The 14,661-nt window shown below is 38.1% G+C and overlaps 1 protein-coding gene across 3 annotated transcripts in view; it reads right to left on the minus strand.

Moving 5' to 3' along the window:
* Nucleotides 1-14,661, minus strand: part of NKAIN2 (sodium/potassium transporting ATPase interacting 2) — a 635,701-nt gene that overhangs the window by 508,566 nt on the left and 112,474 nt on the right. The window lies entirely within an intron of this gene.

Consider the following 14,661-nt stretch of genomic DNA (forward strand, 5'->3'; position numbering starts at 1 on the left):
TTTGGTTACCTTTTTAATGATGAAGTATATGTTACTTTTATGGGATACTAAGATTATCTACTCAGAATTCAAAGATAGCCATGTAATCTGGATTACAAAAATCTGAAAGTACAAAAAGAGATATTGTACCACATTAAAGACTAATTGAGAGAGTAGTGTGTTAATTTCCTCAGTCTATTTCCTCAGTCTATTTCCTTTTGTGTCAATTTGTGTCCTTTTGTGTCTATTTCCTTAGTCTATTTCCTCTGGTTGGAGTTAATTTAGGGAGAGACAAAGAAAATAATAAAATATAAATAAAATTAAAATGGATAAAGAAACTATAATTATGAAACTATACACTGTAATGTTGTGATATTTAGCTATGGAACCCAATAAACCTGCAAGAAATCTAGAAAAGATAATCTTGGACTACATTCATTTATCAGTTTCAACTACCGCAAACTCATTAAATCAGTAGGAAGTTACAAATGCAACACTTATGCAAATTCTATTGATTCAGTATACTTATTTTTAGTTGTGACTAACAATTGGATTTGGGTTATTATGTTCAGGAGGAAACAGCTTTCCCATTAAGGAAAACATAAAATAGACAAAAACAACAGTAATAACAGAGCTCATGAACATAATTAGATAGAATTCTTGATTAATTAACCACCAAAAGTGCAGCAAAAACTAATTTTACATCAGCAGAGCTGTGAGAAAAATGTGCAGCAGATCAAAAATCATTTGAAATACAGTATCAAAAACTTATTAACACATTAGCACACTGTCTAAAACATAACTGAGAAGGATTATACAAACTGATTCATGCATCCAACACAGACATACATAATAAAGAGTAGGAATCATGTTTTCTAATATAATTCCACACTGAATAGTAAACACTGCTAGTTTACTAATTAGTCATATATTTTTAAATATGTGAAATACATTGGGAGTTATTATTTGCAGCACTACGAAAAACTGAAGTAAATTACTAAAAAAGATTTAACAGTGTAACTATTGAACTTAATTTATAGATATGTAAATATGTATCCATAAAATTCACACATAAATTGCTATTCCCATTTTGAATGATGGGAAAAATAGGATGCTTTCTATATACCCTCATATGCTAACAAAATAAAACATCTTCCAGTCCTGAAATTTCTGAAGTTAATTCAAAATCCATTAACCAATCAATGCTGTTTTTTTTTGTTCCCATCATGTAATCAGTCCTTTAAATGTACTAAAACACCATGTCATTTTCAACATCTAAAAGATGATATCAACAGTGTGATGCAACTGGATCAGAAATAAATTGTGATTTTCCCTCTTCGGGTGGGAGGGGGTACTACCACTGAGCAAAACTATAGCAATTTTATGCTTTAAAATGTCCTTCTGAAATGTAAAGATGTTTTTTTCCTGACCTTTTTTTTACTGTTGTTGCAGTTGTTGTTTTTTAAACAAATTTTCCACTGTGGCATGTTGTGACTTCTTTAGTGCAGCATTTTTTGGGGGTTTTTCAGGTGCTTGGTAATTTTGCATCCTATTACAAATGTTTTAAATCAACTTTCCTGCCACAACTTTCCTGATTTGCAGCTTTACTTCCACAAATGAAATCACATTAATCCACAAGTTAAGACATAGAAGATTGTATTACACTGCATCATTTCTCACTCTTTTGCTGAGTTACAGGTAGACAGTAGGCTTGTTTGATCAAGGAAAAAAATGGTTCAAAACTCATTTCGGATGTAGGGAGCGCTAGTGATTAAAATTCAGAAATGATTTCCAAATTTTTCCAAAAAAAGTCAGAATTTCCTGAAATTTCTGAATTGCCTCATTAATGGCGGGTGCGATTGTGGAATACATGAAAAACTGCAATTATTAGCAGATTAGGGATTTCTTTTTTCCCCCAAAGTAACCCCAGGAGAGGAAAGGGACTTTAACCTTATATTCACTGGTTGGGCAAGGAAATTATTAGCAGATTAGGCGATTTCTTGTTTCCCAAAGTAGAATGTGTAACCCCAAGGAGAGAAAAGGGCCTTTAAACTTGTATTTGGTGGTTCCACAAGGAAATTATTAGCAGAAAATGGGATTTCCAAAGTCCAAAGGGACTTTCTGGGATCTCAAAATCCAAAGTGTAACCCAAAGGGGACTGAGGTCTCTTGAAAGTTTAATTCACTGCTTCTAAAAGGGAAATTGGCAGTGGAAAGCAGGAGAACACTTCTCCCAGCTGCCCTTATGTGCTGCCCTGCCCTGCCCTTCTTCCCTCCCCACACACAAGCAAGCCTCGCATGCAAGGGGCCTGCTGCCAGCTGTTCTCCCCAATTTGTTCGCTTTCTTCCCTAATCCTGTTGTTCCCTTCCCAAGCGGTGGCACCTTTCCCTCCCAAGATGCCTTCCTGTTTGCATCCCCAGCTCACAATGAGCCCATGAGGCACCTGCAGTTCTTTTTAAAGTGCAATGGCTGCCATGGAGAAACCCTGCCCCTCCCTACATAGTTTCCCCTCATTGGCTGGAGGCAAGCATCCCAGCATGCAAGCTGCTGCTTGCCTCCAAACATTGAGTCTTTTCTGTTTCACTTCCTGAGTTGGAACAAGATGGTGACAGTGGCTTCGAAAAGGCAAGGATACTTCCGGGTTCCCAAATCACTTCGAAATTGCTTCAAAAAGAAGAAGAATAAGAACTTTATTTTTCTACCCTGCCTCCATCTCCCCAAAGGGACTCGGAGCGGCTTACATGGGGCCAAGCCCAAAGCAATATACAATTAAAAGCAAGCAATAACAAATTAAAAACAGCATAAAACAGTGTAACAATAAGAACAAGCATCAAAGGCAACAGCAGACTAGTTTTGGAGGGGGGGAAAGGACCACTATGCGAGCTGGTTGAAAGATAAGTTGGCTCGATAAAGTGGATAGCAACGTATAATAGGATAGGAAATAACTGGAAACAGAGCAATTTAACAGGATCGATTTGACTTAAACTTAAGGATATGTAAAGTAATGTAATATAGGAATTCAAAATCAGGCCATAATTCAGGTCCTGATATAAGTCATTTTTCATAGAAGTCGTCAATCGAAAGCACAACAAAACATCCATGTCTTTAATTCATTACGGAATGTGGATATGGAGAGTGCCAGCCTAATCTCCTTGGTGGGGGAGTTCCAGAGACAAGGGGCCAGCACCAAGAATGCCCTTTCTCTCATCCCCACCAACTGCACCTGAGACGGGGGTGGGAGCGAGAGAAGAGCATCCCCAGAAAAACTTAAGGGCCATGTGAGCTCCTAGGGGAGGATGCGGTCTCGAAGATAGGCAGGCCCTGGACCATTTAGAGCTTTATAGGTAATAACCTATAAAGCTCTAAAAAAGGAATTTGATCCAAATTTAATCCAAATAATGAAGATTCCAACTGGACCTAACCATGCCTAGTAGACAGTTACAAGTGTCTAAAGAGGAATAAGGCATGCCACATTTACACCTCTGTGTTGAGGGTTTTTGAGACAAGGCTATTGTGACAGTGAAAGACATACCATTCAAAATATGGCATGCCAAAAATGGAAAAACATTTTGGAATAATTGCATTAAAGAAAGAACCCTTGTGAAGCCATAAAAGGAATTAAGCAAGTATGAATAGATGCAGATTATTCCCATGCAATATTCTGAGTGTTTATCTTTATAATTATCTACATTAGATTTTTCATAATTTGGTTCTAGTCATTCAGTAGATCTATTATCTGCAAACTATGCATTCCCTAACTTTATCCTAACCTGATACATACAAAACAAAATGGGATAAAATCTGGGGTACAACCAACTAGATGATTTAATCACGGGAGGGGCTGGCCTCCAAAACTGATGTAGAAGTCCATCCCTGATCTCATCCAACATGTGCCTTATATTTGGTAGCAACATATCCATAAATGATCATAGTTATTGGTTAGATGACCAGTAAGACCTGGCAGAGTCTACAGTCCTATTCTTATCATTGAGCAGTTAGGCAAATTTTGCACTGGATCTTATAGATATGAGATTTCTTTCAAGAATTCTGAGATGAATAAGTATGACTATTAAGGAATAACAGAAGGAGTTGTTGGGGGCAGGGTTCTGCAGATGACAGTTATTAATTTACAATAATGAAGTTATGCATTAATCCAATCAATTTGTCTATTTCCAACAAGGTTTTAGTTCTCAGAAATATGTAACTATTCACATTAGTAGGGACCAAAAAAAAAAAGAGGGGGGTATCCAGAGGACGCCTTCAGATATATGGAAAAACAATTATTAAGATTATAAGATAACAATAGCACATTTTTGTGACTGTGTCAGATTATTATTATTATTATTATTATTATTATTATTATTATTATTATTATGCCCCATTTTATCTCCCCAAACGGGACTCAAAGCAGCTAAATCTTATTATGGTTACCAAAAATAGCGATAACTTACAAGTCCTTAGTTACGTGTCCTAACTTCAAAAACAGAAAGATAAATTAATTTTTTTCCCAGTATCCAAGTGAATACCATTTTCATTTCAAGGATACAATAATTGTTCAGTCTGCTGAGGTTAAGCAGCTTGCCATCTGTCCGATAGATGATTTCCACTCCGGTGGGAAGCTTCCCATCAACAAGGTGAAGTATCATAGCGATGAAGATGGAGAATAGAGTTGGGGCAATAACACATCCCTGTTTGACACCCGATTCCACTTTAAATGGGTCACTTTGGGAGCCATTGCTGTCCAAGACTGTTGCCATCATGTCATCATGGAGGAGCCGCAGGATGTTCACAAATTTGTTAGGGCACCTGATTTTTTGGAGGATGGTCCAGAGAGCGCTGAAATTCACTGTATCAAATGCCTTTGCAAGGTCAATGAATGCCATGTACAGAGGTTGGTTTTGTTTCCTGCATTTTTCTTGGAGCTGTCGTGCAGTGACAATCATGTCCATGGTTCCTCTGGAGGGACGGAAGCCGTTCTGGGATTCTGGGAGGGTGTCTTCTGAGAGGGGCAGAAGGTGGTTTGCAAGGATTCTTGCGAGGATTTTCCCAGCGGAGGTTGGAAGGGAGATACCTTGATAGTTTCAGCAGTCTGTTCCGCAGATGGCAAGCTGCTTAACCTCAGCAGACTGAAAGCCAAAACCAAAGTTACAACAACTTCTGTTATAGAACTCCAGTATGCTGATGACAATGTCATCTGTGCGCATCCAGAAGAAGATCTACAAGCCACTCTAAACACCTTCGCAGAAGCATACACGAAGCTTGGCCTGTCACTGAACATCAAGAAAACCAAAGTGCTGTTCCAGCAGTCACCAACCATCCCCTCCCCAATGCCAGAGATACAGCTTACAGGCGTAGCATTAGAAAATGTTGACCATTTCTGCTACCTTGGCAGCCACCTCTCCACCAAAGTCAACATCGACTCTGAAATACAACACCGCCTGAGCTCTGCACGTGCAGCATTTTCCCGAATGAAGCAGAGAGTGTTTGAGGACCGGGACATCCGTAGGGATACCAAGGTACTTGTCTATAAAGCTATTGTCCTCCCAACCCTGCTATATGCCTGTGAGACGTGGACTGCCTACAGACGTCACATGCAGCTCCTGGAACGATTCCATCAGCGCTGCCTCCGGAAAATCCGGAAAATCTCCTGGGAAGACAAGTGGACAAACGTCAGTGTGCTGGAAGAAGCAAAGACCACCAGCATTGAAGCGATGGTCCTCCAACATCAACTCCGCTGGATCGGCCACGTTGTCCGGATGCCTGACCACCGTCTCCCAAAGCAGTTGCTCTACTCTAAACTTAAGAACGGAAAACGGAATGTTGGTGGACAGGAAAAGAGTTTTAAAGATGGGCTCAAAGCCAACCTTAAAAACTCTGGCATAGACACTGAGAACTGGGAAGCCCTGGCCCTTGAGCGCTCCAGCTGGAGGTCAGCTGTGACCAGCAGTGCTGTAGAATTCGAGGAGGCACGAGTGGAGGGTGAAAGAGAGAAACATGCCAGGAGGAAGGCGCATCAAGCCAACCCCGACCGGGACCGCCTTCCACCTGGAAACCAATGCCCACACTGCGGAAGAAGATGCAGAGCAAGAATAGGGCTCCACAGCCACATGCGGACGCACAAGGAAACCCATAATGGAAGACCATCTTACTCGTCCAACAAGGGATCGCCTAAGTAATTGTTCAGTCACACAAACCGAGATAAAATTTTCTTACGTTTATTGATGGTTATCACAAATACCATCAAGTATTAAAATGCTGTTACATATTGTTGTGGTTTCCCATTACATGAAGCCGTTGACCGAACCTTAAATATTAAATACTTCAGGCTAAGCCTATCTTCCAGCACTTACATCTCATATGTTCAATATACCTGCAATTCTCTGCATTGTGCTTTCTGTGAATCTGAGGGTCAATTACCATGACTGTAAAGGAACATTTGCATATGACATACCAAGGAATAAGAACATTTTTTCCTGTAACTTAGCTCTCTGGATTAACCATATTTTGCCATCGATGCAATGAAGAGAATGTTTTCTTACTCCAGCTGAAACTTTATCTATTGCAATTCTTTACTTGAAACTAGAATACTACTGAAGTTTGACTCCCATTCGTTTTTAAAAGCAGCAAAACTATGCTTCAGAGCCTCTGAATATGAAACCTTCTCCAAATTTGAGCTGTGTTTCTGACAGCTGTAGTATTTTGGCTCTTATACAGGAACTGACTGTCCATGAAATCAGGGCTGACCAGTTTCCCCCTGAGAATTGAATTTAATAACAACAGAAATAAAGCTTTGATCACCAAAATGTACTTTGATAGTGCATCCAATGATTTTAATACTGAGGTGCAAAATGATCTGGTTTACAAACTTTAGCTGATGGCAAAAACAGAATACAAGAAGAAAAATATATGAAAGCTTTTCTTCTCTTCAAAAGCTAATCTTTCCAAGGCTTTCATTAGCCATTAAAAAGACTCTTTTGAAATAGATAAGAAATGGATGATACTGATTGTTATGGGGCACAGATGATATCCCGGTTTTTATGAACAGGCAACACAGAAGATTTAGTTTACTGCTGTTACAGTTGTAAAAGATTTCCTTGTAAAGAACAAAACTATATAAAATAATGTAAAAGAGATTATCAGGGAAATGTTCATTTAGCTTGTCAAAAAAAGAATAAAAATCATTAAGATATAGGCACAGAAAGGAATAAAAGTGTTTGCTTCCAAAATGTGTTGTCATCATGTCTTTTGTGTGTGTGTGAAAAACCTTATTATTTTGTAAATATTTATGTTGCATTTGAACTGATGAAGTGAAAACAGCTTAAGGATTGCAAATATTTCCAAACCACATAATGAGATAGATGGCACCACGGTTAGGAAAGTCTGACATATAAAGATGGAATTCACATCAGAATTAAATGGAGTAACTGGGGCACAGAAAAGTGGGAAGCATGGCTACTTTTCATCATATGCCACTGCAAAACCTGACTGTGAAAAGCAGACTTGCCTTTGATATAAGACAGTTTGTTCATATTATTTACCCTATATACTCATGTATAAATCTCAAAGTTTTAGTCAAAAATCAACTCAAACAACCTAAGTTGACTTATCCACAGGCCAATGTGCATATGTACTATAAAATAATTCTTTTTTTTTTTTAAGGAATCATCCCTTGCTCCGTGAAAAGGAGGAAAATGCAAGAGCTTAGTCCTTTCAGGGAGAACCTAAAGTAAGTATCAACTTTCTATTCTCTCTACCATGGCACCACTTCTGGTCTGTTTGAATGCCTGAGTGGAAAATGGCAGTGGTGGCGTTGGTGCTTTCACCTTTCCAAAAAATAGCCTTGACCTATCCATGAGTCATATCAAAATCCATAATTTTGGCCCCCAAACCTGCTCTTATCTTATACATTATATATGACATATACTACCAACAGCCCATTTTTAAAGGTCAGTAAATTGAGAAAGCAAACATCCATACTTAAACCAAGATGGTCTGGCTAGGGACAAGTGAATGGAGAAATAAAACATAAAAAGACATAGACATGAACTAATAGTTCAGGAGTATTAGTATGTTGGAGATTGATCTGGATTCAAACTCTAAAACCTTCTCCCATCACATGACCACAAAACAAATGAACATGTATGCCAGACCTAGAGCTGGTATGGTTCACTTCCTTTATTCTGGAATTTAAAAAGTATAGAAATGAAGAAAATGGCCAGAAATAACCAAATAAACCCCCAACCTCCATTTTACTGCATTCTGTGTTACATCATCACAGTATTTTAATTTTAAAAGTTCACTTTTAAGATTTTCATCAGAAAACACTAAAAGGCTTTCAGTGTGAGCTTTACTGGTTTCCACCACTCCTTTTTCATATCAGTTCTCTTATGAAGATATTTCCAGCTCAAAAACCACATGCTGTAGTATGTAGCATTGCATTACAAAGAAACCACCATGTCTGTATTCACAAGCTGGAAACTGCAAGCAATGAAATGAAAGACATTCTTGGGAACAGCAAACTTTCATGTTGGAATGGGTTTCAGTCAGTTATTATCCAATGTTCAGCCACATCCTATAACTGGTAAGTTGACGTGACAACTGTTCACAGAAAAATTATAAATACATTGCCATGTAGCTGCTGATTGTGGTAGAAGTACCGTGAAACACAATTACACATTACATGATTGGCAAACTATACTTTTTATTTTACAAGTGGTACACTTTCTTATCTAGATCACAGGATGCTGAAAGAACACAATGGAACCTACATAGGAGCAAACTTGCTTTTTCGTGACTATCCTTTAGGTCAAGATGTCCATTACTATCCTTTAGGCTTGCAAGATCAATGAGGAGACCTAAAATGCCGGTCCCTTTAGCAATGATCTCCTTATTTTCGAATACATCAGATTGTATGGCATCACAAGAAACCTAGATTTACGTTCACATCTGCCATATCTGTGTGCTGTAACAGAAGTGCAATGAAATTTTCTTTGTTTCTCACATTTGACAACCACAATTGTGGTGTCACTGACTCAACTATAAAATTTACAGTAATATCTGCTTACAATGGCTTCAATAGGTATGGCATGTGTCAGAGTTCAGACTCTCCAGTCTGGCACAGCAAGCGTGTAGTTTCAAAAATAAACAAACTCAAGCAGCATTCTTCTAAGTTAGCTTTACTTAAAGCATCTATACACATAGAGACTACATGATGGAACTAAAAAGATGGCGACGGACACACAGTATAATACAGGCAGGCAAAACATAAACATCCTGTTCTTCAAGCTGGGTAACTCCTTTTTTTCTTCCCTGGGCAAAGGAATTTCTGTTATCTCTGTCTCAAGGTTCTTTCTCTCTCTGCCTCTTAATAACAATTCTAACACTCAGCTGAATCCATCTTTGAAATGCAAACTAATACATTGTAATACATTATAATACTAATACAAACACATTGAAAACATACATACATATAAAATAACTATAACCACTCTGACAATTCCCCCTCTTTTTCAATGTGTTACAATTCCTCTATTACATACATCCATGTGGTTTGCATAATAGTAACTTCTTGACTCTTGACTCTCAACTTCAATATTCACTTATTCTTATTCTTTAACTTTACTCTTCACTCTTACACATCTGTCTACTATTTTAACTTCTATAATAACTTCATCATACATTTGCTTCTCTTAACTTTTCTACACACAGTAACTTCTTTTCATTACATAACACATTACTGCAAACTTATAATGTCTCTTTGTGATTCTATAATCTCTTTAATACACACAATTACTCTTCTTCATTACTTCTTACTGCATATCATTCTTTAAGTACAATATTCATTTGTTCTCTCAATTTTTCATGTTTGTTGGTGGTTAGTGGTTTTGTCAAGATGTCTGCTACATTAAATTCTGTTGGACAATACTGCAATCTCACCATTTTTTGTTCAATCATTTGTTTCACCAGTTGGTATTTAACTCCTATATATTTAGTTCTATTTTTTAGATTTTCAGTTTCAGTCATTGCTATACATGCTTGAGAATCTTCTTTAACAACAATGGGTGTCTTACATTGTTCTCCTACATCTACAATTAATTGTTGCAACCATTGCAATTCATTTATTGTCTCATTCAGAGCCACATACTCTGCTTCTGTGGTGCTCCGTGCTACACAGTTCTGTTTTCTGGATCGCCATACCAACATGTTTCCAGCATACTTAATAATCATTCCTGATACTGATTTACATTTTTGTTCGGTGGCAAAGGAACTATCTGCATAACATTCAATATCTTCATCGCTGTCTTCAAATGTTAAACAATAATCAATGGTGCCCTTTAAATATCTCAATATTCTTTTCAAGGCAATCCAATCGATATCTCTAGGTTTTGCTACTCTTCTGCTGAGACATCCTACAGCATAACTAATGTCGGGCCTGGTATGGTTGGCGATGTACATTAGGCTCCCAATAACTGAATGGTACAAATCTGGTCTTTCAAAAAGTTTTTCAGATTCTTGATTTACATAATCCACTAACATTGGGGTGGACACAATTTTTGCATCTGTGAGTTGACATTTTTCAATCAGTTGCTCTATTTTTTGTTTTTGACTCAAGTGTATTTTCCCATCTTTTGTTTTATTTACTTCGATTCCTACATAGTTTTTTAGCTCACCCAAATCTTTTATTTTGAATTTGTTTTCAAGTTCCTTTTGCAACTCAGCTATTTGTTGAGAATCTTTTGTAATTAAGCACAAGTCATCTACATACAACAGAATTCCTATCCAAGCATCATTTGTTCCTCTGGTATAAACACAAGCATCTGCAACACTACGTTTAAAGCCCAATTTACAGAGTTCTTCATGAATACAAAGGTTCCAGCAACGTGCTGACTGCCGTAATCCGTAGATTGCCCTCCGTAGGCGACAGACCTTCTTTTCAGGTTGAAAACTAAAACCTGGGGCTTGTTCCATGTATATATCCTCCTCTAAGTTGGCATTTAAGTAGGCTGTTTCAAAATCGAAATGTCTAATCATGAGTTTCTTTCTGGCTGCCAATGAAAGCATTAATCTCAAACTTTCTGGTCTTGCTGTAGGCGCAAATGTTTTGTCATAATTTTCATATTTCACTTGTGTAAACCCTTTTGCAACCAATCTTGCCTTATATTTTTGATTATCATCAGGAAGTGTTTTTCTTTTATATACCCATCTACAGTCTACAATTTTCTCATTTTTGGGTCTATCCACAATATCAAAAACTTCTTGATCCATCATAGAATTGAACTCAGTAGTCATGGCTTCTTGCCACTGTTCTGCATCTATACTTTCAGTGGCTTGTCTATAATTTTCTGGTTCCTCACTTGTTATTAGTGTGGTTTGATAAGATACTGGTTTACCATAACGGTCTGGTGCTTTCCTTACCCTTCTACTTCTTCTTAACACAATTCTATCTGCGCCACTGTTTTCTTCTTCCTGATCAGACACTGGTTTATCTCTCTTTTTCCTGTCTCTCAACCTGGACCGTGGTGATGGAACATTTAGTACTTCTTCACTATCAGATAGCATGGAGTCATCTTCACTACTAGTATCTATACTTCTGACTTCATCACTCTCATTATCTCCAGTTATAAAAACCTCTTTGTTACAGTGTACCCTGTCCCAGCCACTATGAGTTTCAAAATTGGCACTCCTGGACAGAATTACTTTTCTGCCTCCAGCATAGAAACGATACTTGTTCCCTTCATAGCCTATGAATCTTAATCTTTGACATTTTGGTTGTCCCTTTCTCCTTTGCTGTGCAGGTATTAGTACGTATGCAAATTGTCCAAAAATTCTTAAATGTTTAAGATTTGGTGGTCTATTGTACAGGGCAAAATATGGAGTCTGATTAATAGCTGATGACCAAGTTCTGTTAAGTACATAATTAGCAGTGTGTATGGCTTCGCCCCACAAACTATCAGGTGCATCTGCATCCATTAACATACATTCCTTCATACATTTCAGTACACCTATGCGTCTTTCTGCCAATCCATTTTCAGCGGGGGTATAAGGATTAGTGGTTTTATGATGTATGCCAATCTCTTTTAACCATTCTTGAAAAATGTTACTGCAAAATTCTCCCCCTCTGTCAGTAACTAACGATGCTACTTTATGTTCAAAAGTCCTTTCAATCATTTGTACCCACTGTTTAAACACAGGAAAAGCATCACTCTTATTCTTTAAATTGTACACAAAACTATATCTCGAAAATCGATCTACTATCACCAAGAAAAACCTTGCCCCCCCTGCACTCTCTGGGAGTGGGCCAGCTAAATCAGCATGTACTACCTCAAATGGTCTACTTGATTTCATCTTACTTATCTTTGCTACTGGGTACGCTTTAATTTTCGCTTGTTTACAAATTGCACAGTCTAAAAAACGATCACATTTATACATTTTCAAATCTGGACAAACATTAGTTAATTTTTCAAGGTTTCGAAAACTTACATGTCCCATAACTCTATGGAAGAAGTGAGCACAAGAATTGTGCAACGGTGCATTCAAGTCCTTACTTGTAAAATTAACACAATCTATATTGTCCTTATCCAAAGTCTCGTTAATATCATCTTCCATAGCTGCCATCATCACTCTGGCTTCTTCTGCACTGTTTGGGACAGTTTCTTCATAATAGTCCCTTCTGCTTCCGTGACTTTTCTTCACTCTAACTCCAGGGACACGGCCCCCTCTGGACTGGTATCTTCTCTCCACACAATTCCGAGCATAATGTCCAATTTTATTGCAGTTGAAACACCTCCGGCCAGCCTGGGCAAATTCTTTGGAAAGCTCCGCTTCTCTGGCTGCAGCTGACACCACACAGGAATTTATCTTTCTGCTGCTGCTTCTCTGTTCATCCTCACAGCAACTGGTCTCGGCTCCATATCTCCCACAGGCCGTTCCACTGAGTTGAAACTTCCTCTCTTTGCAATCTCTTTTGTAATGTCCTCGTTTGTTGCAAAAATAACACCGATGACGGTCTGCACATCTCACCAACGATTCATCACATCCATCACTCCATCCGTCATTCTCATAAGTTAGTTGGAACTTTGAAAAAGCCATTTTGTAACCTCCGGAATCCCGGATTTAATCCCAGCTGTAAGAAAAACAGCTTCTGGCAGTTTTATGGCTTGGCAGATTCCAACATCAATCACCTTCTTAATCACTCAATTGGCCCAGCGCGCCCCGCTGCGTATCTTCTCTCAAAACTCAGCCGCGTCACTCACCGCAGGCTGTAATCTTTGTCATCAACTCACACTGAATAGCCACGGCAAAATTCTCTCTTTTGCTCCGTCAGGCTGTTTCAGTTCCCATGCTCCGTCAGCCTCTTCTGTCAACTGGGTTGCAATTCAGGGCTCCGGCAGCATGCTTACAGGTCTGCTCCTTGGTACTCTTATCATCCGTAAATCAGGTCATCACGGCGTAATTCTGGGCCCATAACCTTTGTCAGAGTTCAGACTCTCCAGTCTGGCACAGCAAGCGTGTAGTTTCAAAAATAAACAAACTCAAGCAGCATTCTTCTAAGTTAGCTTTACTTAAAGCATCTATACACATAGAGACTACATGATGGAACTAAAAAGATGGCGACGGACACACAGTATAATACAGGCAGGCAAAACATAAACATCCTGTTCTTCAAGCTGGGTAACTCCTTTTTTTCTTCCCTGGGCAAAGGAATTTCTGTTATCTCTGTCTCAAGGTTCTTTCTCTCTCTGCCTCTTAATAACAATTCTAACACTCAGCTGAATCCATCTTTGAAATGCAAACTAATACATTGTAATACATTATAATACTAATACAAACACATTGAAAACATACATACATATAAAATAACTATAACCACTCTGACAATCTAATACCTCTGTTGTTTTAACAAAAGATTTTTGCCACAGCACTGTCAAACGTCATTGATCATTGCAGGTTGTGGTCATACATTTGCTTCCAGTATAGGTAACAAGATGCCTAGCACCATTTCCTCACTGATATGCCATCAATAAGGCTAGTTTGCAAGCAAGACAAAGTGATAACTCAATTTGTAGTAACACAAATGATGCAGTCAAACAGCTGTTGGGATCAACAGTAATTATATATCCTTATCTGCAGATAAAGATTAATACAAATGGAATTACTGCATCATAAGAATGTGTGTTACTGTGTCAGAAAACCTTTCAAATGGAATTGCAGTTTGAGTTATGCAACAAAAATGCCACATTTTTTGCCTAGCTTCGAAGAGTTAAACTTGCTGTCTTGAAGTCACTGAAAGCTCTCTTGGAAAAAAAATTCAAATGAGTTTAAAAGTAAAGATAAATGCACAAGATGGATATATTAGACAACAGTGAAAATTGATAAGCTACTTCCACAAATAAGTTTGCCATTTTTTCCTGTTCCCAGAAATTTTTACTTACGTTTTCCCCAATCTGCAAACTTTTCAAGTTCATTCAGAGACATAATAATAGTAACAGTTATTGTAGTAGTAGTTAGCACTATTACTACCACAAATATTATTTCTTAATTGCCTCTCCCTAGGGCTTGAAGTGAGGTGGTATAACATCATTAACAAACAAAACTGCTTCCAGCCAGTATTCAAATTTCAGGCATGATTTCCCCTTCTGCTCCCCTTTCGACTCTGAAAAACTGGTAGTCTAACCACACTAC

Source organism: Anolis sagrei, chromosome 1 (genome assembly GCF_037176765.1).
Source record: "Anolis sagrei isolate rAnoSag1 chromosome 1, rAnoSag1.mat, whole genome shotgun sequence".
In the NCBI taxonomy this organism is placed as follows: Eukaryota; Metazoa; Chordata; class Lepidosauria; order Squamata; family Dactyloidae; genus Anolis; species Anolis sagrei.